The following is a 20480-nucleotide window of genomic DNA, read 5'->3' on the forward strand; positions in this document are numbered from 1 at the left end:
TTTGTCAAAATTTTCAAAATTTTCAAGCTTGTCAAAATTGTCAAAATTGTCAAAATTGTCAAAATTGTCAAAATTGTCAAAATTGTCAAAATTGTCAAAATTGTCAAAATTGTCAAAATTGTCAAAATTGTCAAAATTGTCAAAATTGTCAAAATTGTCAAAATTGTCAAAATTGTCAAAATTGTCAAAATTGTCAAAATTGTCAAAATTGTCAAAATTGTCAAAATTGTACAAAATGTAAAAATTGTAACATTGTCAAAATTGTCAAAATTGTCTAAATTGTCAAAATTGTCAAAATTGTCAAAATTGTCAAAATTGTCAAAATTGGCAAAATTGTCAAAATTGTCAAAATTGTCAAAATTGTCAAAATTGTCGAAACTGTCAAAATTGTCTAAATTGCCAAAATTGTCAAAAATGTCAAAATTGTCAAAATTGTCAAAATTGTCAAAATTTTTAAAATTGTCTAAAATTGTCAAAATTGACAAAATTGTCGAAATATTTAAAATTATCAAAAATGTCAAAAATGACAAAATTGTCAAAATTGTCTAAATTTTCAAAATTGTCTAAATTTTCAAAATTGTCAAAATTGTCTAAATTGTCAAAATTGTCTAAATTGTAAAAATTGTCTAAATTGACAAAATTGTCACAATTGTCAAAATTGTCAAAATTGTCAAAAATGTCAAAATTGTCGAAATTGTCAAAATTGTCAAATTTGTCAAAATTGTCAAAATTGTCAAAATTGTCAAAATTGTCAAAACTGTCAAAATTGTCAAATTCGTCAAAATTGTCAAAATTCTCAAAATTCTCAAAATTGTCAAAATTGTCGAAATTGTCAAAATTTAAAAAAAAATGTCAAAATTGTCAAAATTGTCTAAATTTTCAAAATTGTCTAAATTGTCAAAATTGTCTAAATTGACAAAATTGTCACAATTTTCAAAATTTTCAAAATTGTCAAAATTGTCCAAATTGTTCAAATGGTTCAAATTGTCAAAATTGTCAAAATTGTCAAAATTATCAGTATAGTCAAAATTGTCAAAACTGTCAAAATTGTCGAAATTTTCATAATTGATGATCGGAACCCAGAATTGTATTTGATTTGAAAGTTGGTCGTAAGCGGAAGTCTCAATCAATAAAGACTGTTGTATTACTAAAGTAGCATATTCCTGGTTGTACATTTTCGTTGCTTGATACAAATTTTAGCAGAAACAGCAGCCTGCTAAGTTGATTATAATCAGCATTTTCAATCCGTCGTGCCTTTATTTTTCGATCGGAAGTCTCAATCTAAAGAATCTGTTAATACTCATCTTGTATGTATCAAAAAAGCCTTTCAAAGGATTTTGCAACGTTTTTTTTTGTTGAAGATTTATAATTTAAATTGAAATACTTCAAACATGCTTCAAACGAGAGATGTTTACAGAGGAAAAAAAATTTCACCCACTCACAGCCTGATGTCAACTCGTTTCGAAAAGTCACCTAAATAAACAAACATGTTTAAGGGGAAAAAGTACTTCCAGACAACAGACACCCATATTAATCCCATAAAAAGAAAATTCCCATGAAGTGTCAGTTTTAGTACAAAGTAATTCACCCGCGCTGCTGCTTTTACCTCTTCAACCCTCATCCCTCAAATCCAGACGAGGGATCATCACAAAAAAAACATTCCAACCTCATGCAGCACAGTTCAAAAACCCGCTCGGCGCGATGATGCGAGTTGCACTTTTCGGTCCGACACTTTTGTCACATTCTCCGTGAGTCGTTTGGAATTGAAAAAAAAAACATACAAGCTTGCAAATGTTTCTCAGACGTTGGACGGCGGCAACGGAACGTACGTGAGTGAATGTGCATTATTGCGGTTGTCAATATTGGAGGTGCATATCACCCCTGCTGACTAAGAATAGGAAATTTTTCAATCTTCCGTTAGGAGAGATTACCTACCTTGCATGAATAGGATTCATGACTTACTTAGATAGTTTCCCTTTTTTCGAGTTGTTAAATTTTGCGACAACTTTGTCTCTAAGCAATAAGGGGTTTGAGATGCATCGACAGTCAGCTAATGAACGATTCTAGTGCAATGATTATCGATGGCGCCCAGCTCAGGTCGATGCACGTCCAACAATGGAACTGATGATGGTGGTTACCTCATGCATCGGGTGTTGGATCATTCTCTCGTTCTGATGGCAGTTATATATTCTGAGAATTTTATAATTTTGTTTAACAATAATCAATTAGGAGTTCAAAGAATTTTCGTTTCGTTGTACGATTTTAACCTCTGATTTCGAAGCTATCTAAAATTCATTCTGAGAAAAGATTCCTGTTCTTATTTAATTTTTGTAAATTGGTACAATATTGACATTTTTGACAATTTGGGCCATTATTGACATTTTGACATTATAGAAGTTTTAGAGTTTTAGACATCCTGATCCTAACAATTTTGTTTTTTTTGTGTGATTTTGGACATTATTTCAAGTTTTTTATAACATTTTTGAGATTTTAACATATTTGACATTTTTGTCATTTTTGTCATTTTTGTCATTTTTGAGATTTTAACATATTTGACATTTTTGGCATTTTTGAAATTTTTGACATTTTTGATATTTTTGACATTTTTGACATTTTTGTCATTTTTGACATTTTTGACATTTTTGACATTTTTGACATTTTTGACATTTTTGACATTTTTGACATTTTTGACATTTTTGACATTTTTGACATTTTTGACATTTTTGACATTTTTGACATTTTTGACATTTTTGACATTTTTGACATTTTTGACATTTTTGACATTTTTGACATTTTTGACATTTTTGACATTTTTGACATTTTTGACATTTCGACATTTCTAACATTTTTGACATTTTTGACATTTTTGACATTTTTGACATTTTTGACATTTTTGACATTTTTGACATTTTTGACATTTTTGACATTTTTGACATTTTTGACATTTTTGATATTTTTGACTTTTTGAACACTTTGACTTTTTGACATTTTTGAAATTTTTAACATTTTAAACATTTTAGACATTTTAGACACTTTTGACATTTTTGACAATTTTGACGTTTTTGACATTTTTGACATTTTTGACATTTTTGACATTTTTGACATTTTTGACATTTTTGACATGTTTGACATTTTTGACATTTTTTGACATTTTTGTTTGTCATTTTTGACATTTTTGACATTTTTGACATTTTTGACATTTTTGACATTTTTGACATTTTTGACATTTTTGACATTTTTGAGATTTTTGACATTTTTGACATTTTGGACATTTTTGACCTTTTTAGAAATTTTGACTATTTTTCGGCATTTGAAGTTTTGAACAAATGTCGAAAAGATTAGTATGTCTGCATTTTAGAAAATCTTTGAGATTTAGTTTCAGAATTCAAAATTTCATTTCTTACGTTTCGATCTACTGTCTTGTAGTCTTCCAGGTTGGTGAAGATTTTTTTATCATCATCATTGAGTTCACAGTTTGAACTGTGCGCTTAGTGTAAATTTTATAATATCAAACCAGCTGTTACAATTATGAAGGTTCAGATTTTGTAACAGTAAATCACGAAGATTTTCAACATGATTTATGCGACTGAAGAATCAACCTTTTTAGCCAAATTAAATCAGCAACTATTTCCAGCATTCAGTGAGTGAGTACGAGAACATTCTGGGATCGTAAATAAAAATTCTCGAATAAAATAAATTGTCACTGCAACGCCAAAACGTACTTAGGCTGACGACGTCTGACTGCAGTGTCGCTGCAAAAGGATTTTCACATTTCCATGTATGTTACCACCATACATTGCTCATTTTCGGCAACTTTGTTAACCAGGGAACGAACAAACGTCATAAATCTTGTTCCAACACCATAGTAGTATCGCCCCATGGAAGTTGGGCTGCTGTAAATACTTACATCTTTTTCCACTTTACAACTTACAGAATAAAAAAAACCAAAAAAGATGGCCACCATTTTTGAAGCCTAAACTACATCTCCCGATAATAATTCAATTAGTCTACTGCGATTTGGTTTTGGGTAATTTAATTTCCCCGAGCCAAACCTTGGTCCCCAATGTTTTTCCCTCTGTTATCTGTGATTGAATCTAGTAGCCAAATTGATACCCTGGTAACTAACAACCTATTGGCTATTACTATTCTTAATAACGACCTTCGACTGATGTGCGTGTGGTGATGTAACGTCGTAAATAATCCCAGGAGGAATTAAGAAGTCGTAACGCCCCAGGGTTCACAGCATCGCCGCAATTCTACAAAAGCCAACTACATATGATAATTCATCAGATTGTTTGTGGTTATTTGTTATTGTTGTTCATCGTGGGTGGCGTTTGCCAATATGTATGCAAGTACTGTAGAAAAGCGCAAAGGTTACTATGTTAGGGTAGCGCCATCGTTTCCATCCGTGCCATTGATGATAAGTACGCGGTTTACATTTGCAAAACATTAACCCGGTAGAGTAGTTGTGTGATTGTGATGTGTGTGATGTGATTGTGTTACTGCTGATGATTACGATGATGGCCTTAATTATTACGCGGCTCCGTAACTTGGTCGCGATTATAATATTCTGATCGTAAACATCCAGCCCACCGGCATGGGAACCAAATATTAATTGTATTTTATTCTAAAGTTATGTTTTCTTTATTCCAATGATACATTCAAGCGAAGGTTAGTCGGTCCTTTTTTTGTGCGCGAGGCCCTGTGAATCACCCATTTTTATTTGTATCGGCTTAATTACTGGTTTAGTAGCGGCTAATCGGGGTCCGCATCAATGACGCTCGAGGTGAGAAGAACGTCCGTGGTTGGGAATCTACGTGCGAAAAAAGCCCAGTACACTGAGGTTTTTTTTTACGCGGTATTTGGTCCCGCGTAAAAAAAAACCCGCGTAAAAAAAACCGCGTTAATTCGAAAATCCGCGTAAAAAAAAACCGCGTTAATTCGAAAATCCGCGTAAAAAAAACCGCGTTAATTCGAAAATCCGCGTAAAAAAAACCTCGTTAATTCGAAAATCCACGTAAAAAAATCCATTTTAATTAAAAAGTTCAAACAAAACAGCACGTTACTAAAAAAAACGCGTAAGAACCATGATTATTTAAAAATTTGCGTACAATGATAGTTTATTTTTAAGATAAAAAACAAAATCAATTAGATTCATAGAATAGTAGGGTCTCAGGTCTCATGTTCCATGTCTCAGGTCTTAGGTTTCATGTCTCAGGTCTCAGGTCTCATGTCTCATGTCTCATGTCTAAGGTCTAAGGTCTCATGTCTCAGGTCACATGTCTCATGTCTCAGGTCTTAGGTCTCAGGTCTCAGGTCTCATGTCTCATGTCTCATGTTTCATGACTCATGTCTCATGTCTCAGGTCTCATGTCTCATGTCTCATGTCTCATGTCTCAGGTCTCATGTCTCAGGTCACATGTCTCAGGTCTCATGTCTCAGGTCTCAGGTCTCATGTCTCATGTCTCATGGCTCATGTCTCATGTCTCAGGTCTCATGTCTCATGTCTCAGGTCACATGTCTCATGTCTCAGGTTTCAGGTCTCAGGTCTCATGTCTCATGTCTCAGGTCTCATGTCTCATGTCTCATGTCTCAGGTCTCAGCTCTCATGTCTCATGTCTCAGGTTTCAGGTCTCAGGTCTCATGTATCACGTTCTTAGTCTCAGAGCTAAGATTTTCCCAACTACAAAAAGATTCCAAGTGTTTTCCTTTGAAAAAGTCTTAGAATATTTTCTCTGAAAAACCGCGTTAATTCGAAAATCCGCGTAAAAAAAAACCGCGTTAATTCGAAAATCCGCGTAAAAAAAGCCGCGTAAAAAAAACCGTGTAAAAAAAAACCGCGTAAAAAAAAACCTCAGTGTATATCAATTTGTTAGGTCTAGATGTTTTGCACAAACTTTTGCCCGGAAGCGACACATTTGAATCGGTTCAGCAGGGCTCACATACTTAAATCGATGTAATCGCGAGATAAAACATTCACCGCAATTCTAGTAATTCACAGTAGGCCGTTTTTATTTGTGTTTTTTTATTTATAGCTCGCGTCTATTGTTTCAAACGACGACGTTCTGGTAGTTTTGATGATTGCCGATTCTCCCACGGGTGGCGCATCGGGGTTAATCGATCCTCGAGGCATTTCTCGCTGCAGTACTCAATGATTTATTTCATTAACCATTTGTAACGAGATAAGGCAACTCGATCGTTGATAGCATTGTTACGAATTATGTGGAATGGGCGCATAATGTAGTGCACTTTTTGCTTTATTATCAGTGCAATCCTAGGAAAACAAACGATATATTCAGGCACGAGGAGCAGTTGCGTTACAATTGCAATGTTTACAATGAAAACCGGTTACGTATGTATCATAATATAGTATGGAGAATGTGATTCAAATGGCTTCAATGGAATTCAGAAATTACCCTTTGACGCGGAATTCATGAGTCTTAACCAGTGGCAAACGTCTTCATCTTTTTGAAAATCAATCAAAAGGCTGGATTATCTACGCTGCTTTTTTAATAATGAATGTCAAGTTGTCGAAAACATCGAATAATTTAAACAACAAAAATGACCAACATAGTGATAACAATATAAAAAAACGAAAAATTATCAAAAGTAGAAACGTGTGGCAAAAATATAAAAATTCCAAAAATAAATCCAAAATCTCAAAACTGTTAAGAATGTAAAAATAATAATTTTCAAAAATTGTTAAATTTGTCAAAACTGTCAATATTGTCGAAATTTTCAGAATTGTCAAAACTGAAAAATTTGAGAAAATTGTCAAAATTGTCCAAATTTTTAAGATTGTCAAAATTGTCAAAACTGTCGAAATTGTCAAAATTGTCAAAATTGTCAAAATTGTCAAAATTGTTGAAATTGTCAAAATTGTCAAAATTGTCAAAATTGTCAAAATTGTCAAAATTATCAAAATTGTCAAAATTGTCCAAATTGTCAAAATTGTCAAAATTGTCAAAATTTTCAAAATTGTCAAATTGTCAAAATTGTCAAATTGTCACAATTGTCAAGATTGTCATAATTGTCAAATTATAAAAATGTCAAAAGTGTCTAAATTTTCAAAATTGTAAAAATTGTCAAAATTGCCAAAATTTTCAAAATTGTATAAATTGTAAAAACTGTCAAAACTGTCGAAATTGTCAAAATTGTCAAAATTATTAAAATTGTTAATATTGTCAATATTGTCAAAATGGTGAAAAATTGTCAAAATTGTCAAAATGTTGGTAATGTTTTCAAAATTGTCAATGTTATCAAAATTTTCTATAATGTCAATATTGTCAAAATTGTCAAAGATTTGTCCATAGTAGAAACAGAAGAACGGTATTCGAATTAGACGTCCTTAAAGGTGCGAACAAATTCAAAATGTAATTGAAAATCTCCAGTTTTCTCGAATTTGAAGTATTAAAAACTTTTCTCTCTAGAGGCAATTCGACTTCTCAACAAATCCAAACAAGTTTACGGTTGCACTACTTGTAAAAATCGAAATTCCCACGTGAGCTCGAAAAAATCCCACCGATAAATTACCAAACGGAATCGGTGCCGTTTATACGTATTTTGTCAACTAATAAACATCGCTCATTCCGACAGCAAGTTGGCTGCGCTCAAACTGGAATAAATATTTTTTGCATAATAAAATAGATAGGTTACCTTTTCAAACACCCATCTAGTAGTCACTTGCAAATGTAGATTTGACTCTGAGGGCTTCAAATGGTTTTGTCTAGCACACCGGTGCACTGGCGTTAGATAGTATCTTCAAAGGAGACTAAATGATCTGCTTTGATATTTACTCTTACTTCTCGAGACGTGTCAGACTCAGACGACTATGTATAAGTGTAAGTCACTCGCCGGTCGTAGTCGTTCCAGATCTGCGAATTTGTGTCCAGCCAGAGACGCAGAAATGAGTGATGATCTCTTAACTTATAAATTGGATCATCAGGATTGTTATTGTTATGAATGCCTTTTCTTCGGAAGAAGTTGATGGGTGGGTATGGGTTGTTAGAGGTGGAGGTCGCCCTCCTACGATGACGATCGATATGATGGATTGAGGTCATGCATAATGCTCCGATGCACTCACTCACTTGCAGAATGCAGTTTGCAGCAGGAACAGCAGAAGGGTTAATTTGTTTAGCGCTGCCGGAGGAGTGAGTACGGTGGTGACGATGTCAACTGACGCGGCCACCTCTCTAGAGCAGCCATGTATGAATATTGTAGATATTTATGGGCTGTGTTTGTACTAGTGGAATGCAGAATGCAGTGCACTGTACTCTCTCTCGCTTCACGCTGCTGCTCCAAATGGTGCACTCTTGGCCCTACTGTGTGTTCTGGTTCCATCCAAGGAACCGGTCTGCAAAAAAGACGGTTAGCGGAACGGCGGCGGCGAAGCCAAACAATATAAAATATGACGGATGCTCCTCATCCAAGCAGGCTTCCAATAACCAACCGACGCTTTTTAAAGCCCTTTTCTCGCTGCTTACCATACCCTACCTGCCTGTACGCCATTCTACCTTGTACCTTCGATCGCGGGGTTCAGCTCAGTTCAGTAGAATGTTTAGTATTATCTGAGCTGAATACAGTAGAGACTAGAGAAAAAAAAAGAGAAACTGAGCGTATACACTACGTTCTATAGTATGTAGGTTGTGAGTACAAATTCGCTTTAATGAAAATGTACTACACGAAGCCGTTCGTCCGTCAATCTGTGTGTGGTCGGATTGACGGAAGTCGCGGAAGTGGTTGGGCGGAAAGAAGGAATAGTAGATGGCGTTGGATCCGTCTGATGGATGTCGCGAGTCAGAGGTGCAACACCCGGCCGGCAAACCGGCAAAGTTGTTTATATTTACGTTTGAGCGCGAACGAGCGAGTGCATATGCATTATTTCGCAACCCGTCGCAACGTTTATCGTTGCGCTTTTCCCCGCTCCCCTATTCCCATTGCCGTGCCGGCAAATCATCATCGGTATTCCCCATTCTACTACAACTATTTCTACTAGGTACCTGGCACCGAAAAAAGTCTCATGCGAGTTGACACTTTGAGTAGATATAGCAGGCAAAATCGAAGTTGACCTGATTTCCCCTATGTATACACTAGGGTGGCAATGGATATACGGGATGTATGGGAACCGGTTGTTTTTCGGAAAAGTCGGTTTTTGGCCAAAACATTATTTTTTTTTCATAAAACCAAATTTTGACGATTCCCGCATTCCTCAGTCATTTGTAATTTGTAAGTTAAAATTTCGATTTTCCTGACTTCTTTTGGTCCCTCCTTACGTGATTTTTTAAATTCTTAAGTCGATTTTTGACAAACAAATTTTTGGAAATGTCACTAGATTTCGACGCTTTATGCACTTGTAAGTCATTCGGCATCAACTTAAAAAAAAATTCGATTTCCTTTGGTCCCTCCTTTGGTGATTTTCGAGGGTACGACACTGAAACTTTGAGCGCTTTGAGACACCCCTAAATCAAGTCCAATTGAGCTGATATATTGCACAGGTCAGTTTTTTTTTAGCACAATCTACGGTTTGCGAAAATCGACATGACCCATTTGGCTGCCACCCTCATACACATAGTTGGTTGATCGATTAATTTATTGGCAAGGATTTCTTGATAAACTCTCTCGACTGCCCTGATCGACGAAAGTGGAGTTGACCTCACATCTTACTCCTCAAATGGGAAAGGTTCAACATTCGTATGTACGGATATGGCCGGACACTCGAAGACAGGTTCCGTGCACTTGTTGTTGTTGTGATTGTTAACCAATTTACTTTCCGGGTGGTTCCTCGAAGCCGTCCTTTAATTAAAAACCAATTGTAAACCTTAACAAGCCCTTAAATTGCGATTGTCTCGATCGATCAAGCCCTACTCGAATCGGACAAGGAATGTGAACCAGAAAAGGGTCGGCTCTCGATTCCTGACCACGGAACACACTTTCTCGATGGCCAGGAACAAAAGTATTTGAAAATTCTTCCCTTAACTAACTTTAAAACTGTATCCGGGATTGATCATTAGCTCAAACAACTCTTCGATCGAATGCGAACAAAAAAGTCATCACTCCAGCGTGATCGGGTCAATCAACTTGTTGCACCACCGAACGGAGGAAAAGGTAGAGGAAGGTTAGGAGCAAGTCAGTCAGTGTATTGCCCTCCAACCCAAAATAAAAGTGTGCACATATTTCTTCCGAAATTTCTCACCCAGGCGGACCCTATCGATCGATCGATCGGCTCGGCATTCGGCTAACTGGTAAAACTACATTCACTTTGCAGATTTTTTCTTTCTTTTTTTGCTTACGGGTTTGCGCGCGCTTTTTTTTTGTTTGTTGTTGCGATTGTGATTACAACTCTCAAACTTGCCGCGATCAGTTTTTACCGGTTTTGTTTTCGGGAGAAATGGCCTTGCTGTCGTTGCCCTGTCATTTTGGGTGACCTTTTGAAAAACTGTCCTTTGATGCATGCTTTCATCTCAAGTTTTCAGGACAGTTAACTACTTTTAACTATATTTCTACTGTAGAAAACTTTTAGAGTGCAAAATCAATACTCTCTTTAAAAACATGGAATTAATCAAAAATAACATAAACATACCCTTCATAAGCTTCAATTGTCAAAATAGTCAACATTTCAACACTTGTAAAAATTGTCCAAATTGTCAAAATTGTCTAAATTTTCAAAATTGCCAAAATTTTTAAAATTGTAAAAATTGTCAAAATTGTCCAAATTGACCAAATTGTTTCAACATTGTCAGTATTGTAAAAATTGTTAAAACTGTCAAAATAGTCAAAAATGCCAGATATTCCAAAATCTTCCAAATTGTAGGAATTGCCAAAACGGACAAAATTGTGAAAATTGTCAAAATTGTCAGAATTGTCAGAATTGTCAAAAGTGTCAAAATTGTCAAAATATTCAAAATTTTCAAAATTGAAAAAAATTACAAAATTACTAATTTAATAAAAATAACATAAACAAACCCTTCATAAGCTTCAATTGTCAATATTGTCAACATTTCAACAGTAGTAAAAATTGTCAAAATTCTCGACATTTTTCTAAAATTGTCGAAAATTGCCAAAAATTGCTAAAAAATGTCAAAATTGTCGAAAATTGACAAAAATGTCAAAAATGTAAAAATTGTCGAAATTGTCAACATTATTAAAATTGTCAAAATTGTCAAAATTGTCAAAATTGTCAAAATTGTCAAAATTGTCAAAATTGCCAAAATTGTCAAAATTGTTAAAATCGTCAAAATTGCAAAATTGTCTAAATTGTCAAAATTGCCAAAATTGCCAAATTGTCAGTATTGTCAAAGTGTCAAATTATCAAATTGTCAAATTGTCATAATTGTCAAAACTGTCTAAGTTGTCAAAATTGTCAGTTGTCAAAATTTTCAAATTGGAAAAAATTACAATTATTATTTTTTTTCAAAATTGTCAAAGTTGCCAAAATTGTCAAAATTGTCAAAAATGTCAAAATTGGCGAAATTGTCCTTGTTGTCAAAATTGCCCAAATTGTCCAAATTGTCAAAATAGTCAAAATTGCCCAAATCATCAAAATTGTCAAAATTATCAATATGTCAATTTTTCTAAAATTGTCGAAAATTGCCAAAAATTGTTAAAAAAATGTCAGAAATGTCAAAATTGTCAAAATTGTCAAAAATGTCAAAATTGTCTAAATTGTCAACATCCCTATTTTAAAATCAAGTATGAATAAAGTATCCTTAAAAATTACTCATGTACAGCAATATTAGTTGAGTTTTTTCTCCTGAATTCCCTTCAATTATACATCCATAGTTATACTTGCTCAGAATAAGTACTACCCCAATTTGCATTTTCGTGTAATCTTTCAAAGTTTTACACTCTCTATTTAGAAAGGATCCAGAGGTGACAACATAAAAGTGTCAACGGTCAAAACAGGTAACAATCAATCGAATAACACCTCCGCACCTCGAAACCTGTGTATTCCGTCAGAAAAAGGTCGCCTCCGTTACTCGGCCAACGACGGCTTACTACATATTGCACGCAGGGTGCAAAATTTGACGAAAAATTTTTTACGATCAAGTCGTAAAATTTACGCACCTTTGCTGCCTAGCATGGAATGACAAATTCGAAATTAGTTACCCCAGGACAAGGAAAGGTGGGCACCAATTAGTGTCACCTCTCTGGCTGCTTGCTGGCTTTCTTTTCCGGGGTCCCGGGTCGAATTTCAAGGTCCCTACGGCAGGTAAGTACCTTACTACCTAATCAAATTTAGAAGCAAAATAAAACAAGCAAGTGCAATTCGTTTACGATTTTTTACCTGCGAATGTGTGACAGAAATCAATTCTATTTACATCTAATTCTTTTTTTTTTTTTTGTTTTGACTTTTTATGATAGTTTTCAGAGCGCCAGTTCGGTTAAGCCTCAATTTTTATACCAATTTTCATCAACATTTTGTATATAAATTTAATTCAGTGTAGATTTGTGAAATTCAAAAAATCTTAATAAGTACAACACAGTAGGCTGTTTAGAATTTCATAAGTTAAGGAGTTAAGGAGGGTTGTTGAGAATGAAAATTCAAGGCCTACTAAGGAAGATGTGAAGGTTTTAAAGTTGGAATAATTTCATGTCACGTCCCGCGTCTTTAACGATGCTGATGAGCACTCGTCGTATGTTGGATGCTGCTGGCCAACATAATATGCTTTAGCGTAGTTGCGGTTTGCCCGCAGCATAAAATCTTCCAAAAAGGTTACTCCGTACATACAACATAAGTTTGTGGTTCGGTCTGCTCTACGAATGGTCAACTGAAGAATAGGGTGGTCCTTTTACCTTTGGCGATTCCAACATTTTTAAGAACTGTAACGAGAGTTGAAAAATTCTAAAAGTATCAAACAATGTTTCTACTGGTGATATTCTTCAATCTTCCTTCCCATTTCGCAGAACTCGATCTGTGAGTTTTCCTAGAAGATGTTGAAGTTCGAAGATTGGAGAAGAAACAGTTTCAAATTTTGGAACCCAACTTTATGCTCTGCCATCTTTAGTTAGTCGGCGTCATCGTCAACCATCCAAGCAGGCTTACGGCAATGATGATGACGGTGATCATCAGCAACGCCGGTTGCTATGTATCAGTAACCAAAACATAAAAGAATCCAAAAAGAATCAGCATGCCATGCGAAAGACGAGCTCTTCGTATATACAAACAATTTTGAGCGAGCAAAGCAAACTAGCTACTCATACACGCTTAACTTGAACCAACAAGAACCGAAAATATTTTATGAGATAGTTGTGCTGCTGTTGTGTAGGTAGTGTGATGCGATGCGAGTTTCTCAAAAAAAAAAAAACAAAAACCGTAGAGCATTTGCCGCTCTCTTGCCGGTTTCGAGTTCTTTTTCCTTCCTTTTTCTCACAGCTAGTTCTGATAAAAGGGGGGTCGTTGGAGCTATTTGTCTTCGAAAGGAAGAGGTGAGTGGAGAATGGAGGAGGAAGTGGTTTCAAATTTGGCGGGACGGAAAATAGATCCTCGCTCGACGCCCCATACAACAACACGAACAGACGCCAGACAACACTACAATTCTATTCCGTTCTGCTGCTTCTGAGATCCTCCAATTCACCGGTTCATGGTGGAATGATTTAAGAATATCTTTTCTTTTTTTTGTGGTTGCCTATTTAACCCTTACTTCCACTCACTATCTTTATGGTCCTCTTGAAATTTAGAGTTGCTCCCCAAATTATTCCTGTGGCAGCGTTCTATGGGAAAAGTTACTCACGGAGTTTGGATGTGTTCGATCTAGTCAGCCGAGAAACGAACGAAAGATTATTTTCAGGGTGAATTAGCCTACTAGTTATGTTTTTTCTAACAACATTCTTAGCTGATTAAACAATAATCATTGTGTTTAAAAACCACTCTCTTGATTTACAAAACAATTCATCTCTAATCCTGATAAAGCTACTAAAACTGTTGTCTACCTATAACAAAAAAAAACCTTTTAATTCAAATAAAAAAATGATCTCAACTTCTCGGGTGTTCCGAATTATAGGGGCGACAGAAATTCCCCGGCCTCTATGCGACACGAATGCTTAATAAGCCGGGTTGTTCTGTAACGTTACGTGAAGTGTCGCGCCACGCCACGCCACGTATGTTAAGAGTATGTTTCACTCTTAGTTTTTTTCCTTTCGTTCACACTCTATTTGTTTGCCGATGACGGCTTCCTGAACTGAATTTACTTTTAATTTTGTTTTTCGTTTTTCAATTGAGATGGATCACATAATGCAATATGTTTAGAATAGATTCCTGTATACCTATCTAGCTAGATACATATCAAGTGTCTAGCATACGTGTTTTATTCAGATGCTGTCCCAAGAATGACGCCAGACGACGATCTTATGGTTAGAAATTTCTTTTTCTCTTGAACTAAATTGGCGCTTGGAGCTTTACAGTGGGGAGCGTAATTAATGATACAAGCACCACCATGTAGTCGAGAACAAACAATGGATCGATAAAAACAAATCACAATATTCTGTTCGGTATTAAAAGGTCTCTAGGTATTTGAATGTGAAATTGCTAAATTCAGCCTTCAGTGGCACAATTTTGTTTAATTGTGATATTCGCTTAGGTATAACAATGTGTGATTTTCCCTTATAAAGGTAAGTGGGTTTATGACACAAGGTCAGTAATCAACCTCATTCAAGTTCCCGTATTACGAAACCCCAGTAACCAAAAGCCACATTATCACCAATTGTGTATACCATCAAAATTGTATAAATACTCAAAAAATGAAAATTCACAAAACTGCCAAAATTCTTTCGTGGCTTCAAGACCAAACTGATAAGCATATAAGTCGGGCCCAAAACATTGTTAGAAATATTTTATCTCAGTTCGTACTCACTATTTTAATATTTTCTAGTATGAGTCGTTGCTGCTAAGACGCTACCGTGTGTGTGGGGCGGGGGGTGAGGGCGGCTTGAAAGAACCCCCCTAAGGGGGAGAGAGCCGCCCGCCGGCCGGTTTAATTTTTGTTGATAGTATTGTTGTTGTTATTGGGCGCTTGCTGCTTGTGCGAAGCGCCGTTGTTCGTTGTTGAATGCTATGCGCGTGGAAAAGAACAAACGATACACGTGTGTAATGTTTTATGTATTTTTGCTTGGAAATATGAATGGTGTATGTGTTTCGTGCGTCGTTTTCAACTTTTCGCTTGGTTTGTGTTGTAGTTGTTTGTGAGCGAACGTTGTGTTAAAATGAAAGAGCGAGCAAAACGCCAAGGAGCGGAGCGACGCCAACATTTGCTCTCTTGCCGGCATCGTATTGTAGAATACCGGGCGGCTTGTTTTGGTTTCGGTTGAATGTGCGACGCTGGCTGGGTGACCTGGGTGGGTCGTTTGTTCCGTGTCGGGTTCTGTCTGATGCTTGCTTATGTGGCCTATGTATCATTGACGTTTTTCAAAGTGGTGTTGGTGAGTTTTTTTTCACTCGTTTTCACGAGGTTCAGTTTGGCTGCAGACCGGCGATGCCGGTTATTGCTACGGGAACAGTACGCTAGATTGGAGTAGTTTTTCTCGCTTTCGGCGCGTCGGTTTACTCGAGTTTGAATCGGTTCGCTGTGGTTTTTTTGATTCCATAGAGGTTGAGTTTCGCGCCCGAGGCTCTTCACCGGAGTTCGACACTGTTCTGCCGGGCGGCTGAAGAGTGTGAGAGAGCGAATCCACGTCGTCGACGCCGCCGCTACACACCGACCGAGTAGAAGTGAGTAGTGAGAGGAAGAGGTGAAGCACAACAGAATACACGAAAGCAGAATACAAGTGAAAAAATCGTAGCCGGTTTTTTGCGTCTGCTGCCGCCGCCGGTCGAACTCGACGACTTCTCCTAATCTACAACATTCTCTAGCTTAGCGGTTGTTGGAAAAGTTTTTCGGTCTCAGAGGCTTTTCAGACCGCATCTGAATCGCACGCGTTTTTCTCCCGCTCATCGAAGTAGCTGGTGTGTTAGAAAAGAAAACTACCCAGACTTCCTTCAGTAGTGAGAATCTTGAGAATAATTCCCCAAATTAGGCGAATTTTGGTAACGCGCGATTCGGTTTTGTTTTAATATTTTAAAAACGCCGAGTTTGTTGGCCGGGAAAAAAATTTTCCCTTGCTCGCTTCTTCTTTCGAGAAGAAAAAAAAAAGTTAAAAACGGCGCTAACACCGTAGTGAAAAGATTCAAACCCAGTGAATGATACCAGAAGTGGCCAGCAGAAGGCAAACTCCTCCCAGAAACGGCAAGCTGGGAACATCCCGGCAAATTAAAAGAAACATATTTTTGCAAATATTTCAATTTTCGCTGAGCGAAAGTCGAAATCCAGTGAACCCTTGGGTGAAAAACTACTGATCATCTGGCTGGGGATTGGTTTTGTTCAAATTGCGACCAGCTCCACAATATTTCAAAGTGAACTTGGATTACCGTGTGAATCGGAAAAAAGAGAAGGGGAAAAAAATTTCCCGCAAAGTGGAAAAAGTGACACGAAGACAAAAGTGTTGGAAAAATCCTTTCGGTGGAGACAGTGGTAAATTAAAACCTCGGATTGGAAGGTTAAAAGAAAACCACCAACCAGGAAGCCCAGCAAGAAGAAAGGAAGGGAAATTACGCTGATTTTGGGTGAGAGTGTCATGCCGATACGGAGACCAGTCTCATCGCAATTATCATCAGCAATTGTTAAATTGAAAAGACGAGGACCACCGCCGGTGACTGTTGTTTTTTGTGGCGAAAAAAGTTCGATCATCGAGAGTAGTTTCGAGAAACGGTCGAAAATAATAGCGGAAGATCATCGTCGACTAGTAGTGATCGACAACAAAAAGTTGCTACGTCGTCCAGCGAGGAAGAACAATAGCAGCGTCGTCGTACTCATACAAAACAAACCAATAACAATAACGCCAGTGTACGGCGGTCGAACAATAGAGGCGGCGCCAAGAAGTAACAGTAAACGGCATTTTTCTTATTATCCCTTTTCTCATCGTCAGTGTGCAAGTAGCAGAAGTAGTGTAATTGGCCTGCTGAGATTGCCCAATTTCGGTAGTAGCATCATTAAGTGAACAACACCCAAGCCGAAGGGAAGCGACTAGTATCGTTGTTCTATTGTTTAATTTCCAAGTGATTTTTTGGAAAATCAAACCTCCGAACGGAAGGAAACTCCTGACGGAAAAAACCCAAAAGTTAAGATCGCGGATAAATTTTCCTCCGGGAATCAGCGACGAGACCTTGAAATTTTGGAGAAAAAAATTCGAGCGCGTCCTTTTTTGTGGAAACTTCGAGTGATCGAGCAGAAGCAAAAGAAGTAGAAAGGTGAGTAGCTCTTCGGATTTTTTTTTTTTCATGGTTCGTTTTTTCGTGGGAAGATGAGTAGCGAGGCTGAGGTGAGATCATGATGAGTGGGCAGAAGTTGGCGACGCGACGCTCTTTGGGCGAATTTGTTTGCCCTTTTTTCTGTTCTCTCCCCTTTTGCATATCAGCATCGGCAGACGCCTGCTTTGGTACGCGACTGCGGGGGTGACTGGAAATAATTTGAATTTTTATTATGTTTGTAAATATGAAAAGTTTTTGCTTTGTATTTGGAATTTCAAGTTGGTGTAATTATGACATTAAAATCGAATGTGTTACAATTTCGGAACCGAAATTTCAATTTGGAATTTGGAAGTTTTAAAGTATAGAGTGATTCCTCTCCTTCTTCGACTCAGTTAACTTCTCAATTTTTTCCGCCTAAAATTCAAAAAAACTTAATCCTACATTTCAACTGAACTGTTGAGAAAATTTTCAAATGAAAATTAAATTCAATTTCAATTAAAATTTTTTTCGGGTGTTCTCAAACACTTCAAATATGTTACAAAAGAGTATATAATACAGTAAATTTGAAAAGAAAAAAGTGGCTTAGAAGTTAGATCTTTATGTTTGTAACTTTGTGCTCTTAAACTTTTGTTTGACTTGTTTTTTTTTTAATTTATTTTCTTAGAAAAAGATATTTTCGTTACCTGAAGATGAAATTTTCTTCAAAAGTATTTTTTTCCGGGATTTTAAGCATCTAGGGGAGATGAGGGCATAACGAGCACCCGAGGCATAATGAGAAGTCCATTTTTCTACATAAGTACGTATTTTCTTAAACAAATTTTCATGAGGACTTGTTTCGTACTACCTATAGTATTAATTTTTCACCAAAAAATAAATATCCTTTTCATATTTACAGAAATATTAAATAATAACCAGCTAGGTTCTCAAGTGACGAAAATATTATAATTTGTGAGCACCACCAAATAAGCTTTTATGACCTTTAAATCATCTTGATCTGAAATGTATGCACTGCAACAAGATCTACACATTGTTTCTAAATTTTCAGCATCATAAAATTTTTGATTTTTCACTTTAATCAATTGTAAAACGCGTTTTTACTTTAATTTGTTCACTAGAGGCGAACAGAGCACTTTCAATGAAGGCATATTGAGCATTTTCTGCCGGAGAATCTAGCAGCGAATTCAACTCGATGAAGTCAACTGAATAATAGAGCTACAGCTTAACTTGTATCGTCTGACGATTTGGCCTATTGGTTAGATGTCGGAGAGGTAATCAGTAGACTCGAGTTCGATTCCTGTCCGAGGGGATTTTTTTTTTTGCACATACCATTCATGATTGATTTTTTTTATTGTTACATTATACGGCTAATAGCATCAAAGCATCATCCGTCAAGCAAAACACCAGAAACATAATGTATGAACATGCGTTAATTCTTTGAATTCTACAAACAGACCTAGATTATTTTGTTTTTGCTTTGAATCTACGCCTCACCGTTTAGTGCAATCATGATCATAAATGATAAATGAAGAAAAAAAATCACCTCCACCAGGAATCGAACTCGAGCCTACTGATTATCTTTCCGACATCTAACCAATAGGCCAAATCATCAGACGATACAAGTTGAGCTGTAGCTCTATTACTCAATTGACTTCATCGAGTCGAATTCGCTGCTAGATTCCCTCGCAGAAAATGCTCATTATGCCTTCATTAATGGTGCTCATACTGCCTCGGGGGCTTTCTCATTATGCCTCTACAGTGACTGGTTTTCAGCTTTCGGCAAAATTTTTTAAAATGCATTTTTAAACGTTTTTATCTACTTTTTCAAGTTTCATCCAATTAGACAATAGACTATTTGAGTATCGGAACACGAAACAATGATGTAATTCACATATTACAGCTGTTCTCTATGGTTAAATAAGCATTTTCCTTAAGGTGCCCATTATGCCCTCATCTCCCCTATGGCTTATTCATCCCATTCTCCTCCGTGGCTAGTTGTTATATTTCATGACTTTCTTCAAAAGTCGAAGTTTAAAGTTTCTCTAATCAAACAATTATTCAATTCTTCAGAAGTGAAAGTGTTTCTTATTTTCAACATAATAGGCTTAAAAATGTTCTTGCTTTAAACAAAAAAAAAATGAATTTTTTCCGAGTGTCCTCGAGACCTCCAAATGTCCAAAAGGTATTACACCTCTAGAACCGGTATAAAATTACATTTCTGATGAATATACATTTATTTAATTTTAATTTAATTTATTCGTTGAAGTTGCGGTAGCCTTAAAGTTACATGTAACTGTTGCACAAGGATGTACAATTAGTTAGGAGAGATTAAATAATACAAAATTCTAATATGAATATCATCATTTAAAAATTTATCGCGGAAATCTTGCGTTCATACACTTAAAATCCAGTGCAAATTTGAATTTAAGTGTTAGAAAATCTGCGAAATTGCAAATTGACAAAAAGTTTGAAAAACAGCTACCTTTGAACCTTCGTTGAAAATTCTAGGTTCCGTATCCTGACAATCTAAAGATGAAAAAATGTGTCAAATTACGTCAACTTACTCCCCTTTCCTAAATTTACCTGGTGTGAATTAAACAATTCTGACAGTTTATTGATCAAAAAGTACGGTTTTTTAAAAATTAAAAAAAAATTTGTACGCAACGTATAGTGCCTAACTTCAGCTTTCTTGGACATTACGTGAAAATTCTATTGAGCATTCAGTAGCTGATCTAGAGTCTTTTTTACGAAGCAAGTTTTGGAATTATTTTTTTCTTAGACTTTTAATAACGGAAAACTGTTGTAGCTGAATATTGTTCGAGAAACATATTTGAGGTACATTACGAGGTTTCTAAAACTTTTGTAAAGATTGACACTCCATGACTAACGGGTAAAAATTATAAGGATGACTCAGACAAAAAAATCTTTGCAAGCGATACTTTGCCTTATGGTGCCTATCATAAAATTAAAAAAAAACAACAATTTACTAAAACGGAGAACTACCGTTCGCATCAACAACATTCTTTAGGCTACTCCAAGCCCTAGTCCCACTGAATAGGGGTCTGATGGTTGATGGGTTAAAAGATAAGTAACCATATTCCCCACAAATCTCCTGTGTCATCAGCGAAGGGCTGGATTCCGGAAAATGCTGCTTGCTACCTACATGTCCAAAGGGCCAAATTTCGCGAACGTTAGTTTGCCAAAT

At 36.2% G+C, this 20480-nt stretch overlaps 1 protein-coding gene across 5 annotated transcripts in view; it reads left to right on the plus strand.

Annotated features, from left to right (window-relative positions):
• LOC129740321 (myc protein) overlaps positions 1-20480 on the plus strand; it is a 231306-nt gene that overhangs the window by 192243 nt on the left and 18583 nt on the right. Inside the window, exons 1-2 of one of the 5 annotated variants that reach the window (XM_055731962.1) lie at positions 15482-15703; positions 16957-17278. The exons of 1 other annotated variant lie outside the window; for it this stretch is intronic. The gene's annotated coding sequence lies outside the window, so the exon portion shown is untranslated. 3 more of the 5 variants (XM_055731961.1, XM_055731963.1, XM_055731960.1) reach the window with 3 other exon arrangements.

Source organism: Uranotaenia lowii, chromosome 1, assembly GCF_029784155.1.
Source record: "Uranotaenia lowii strain MFRU-FL chromosome 1, ASM2978415v1, whole genome shotgun sequence".
Taxonomy (NCBI): Eukaryota; Metazoa; Arthropoda; class Insecta; order Diptera; family Culicidae; genus Uranotaenia; species Uranotaenia lowii.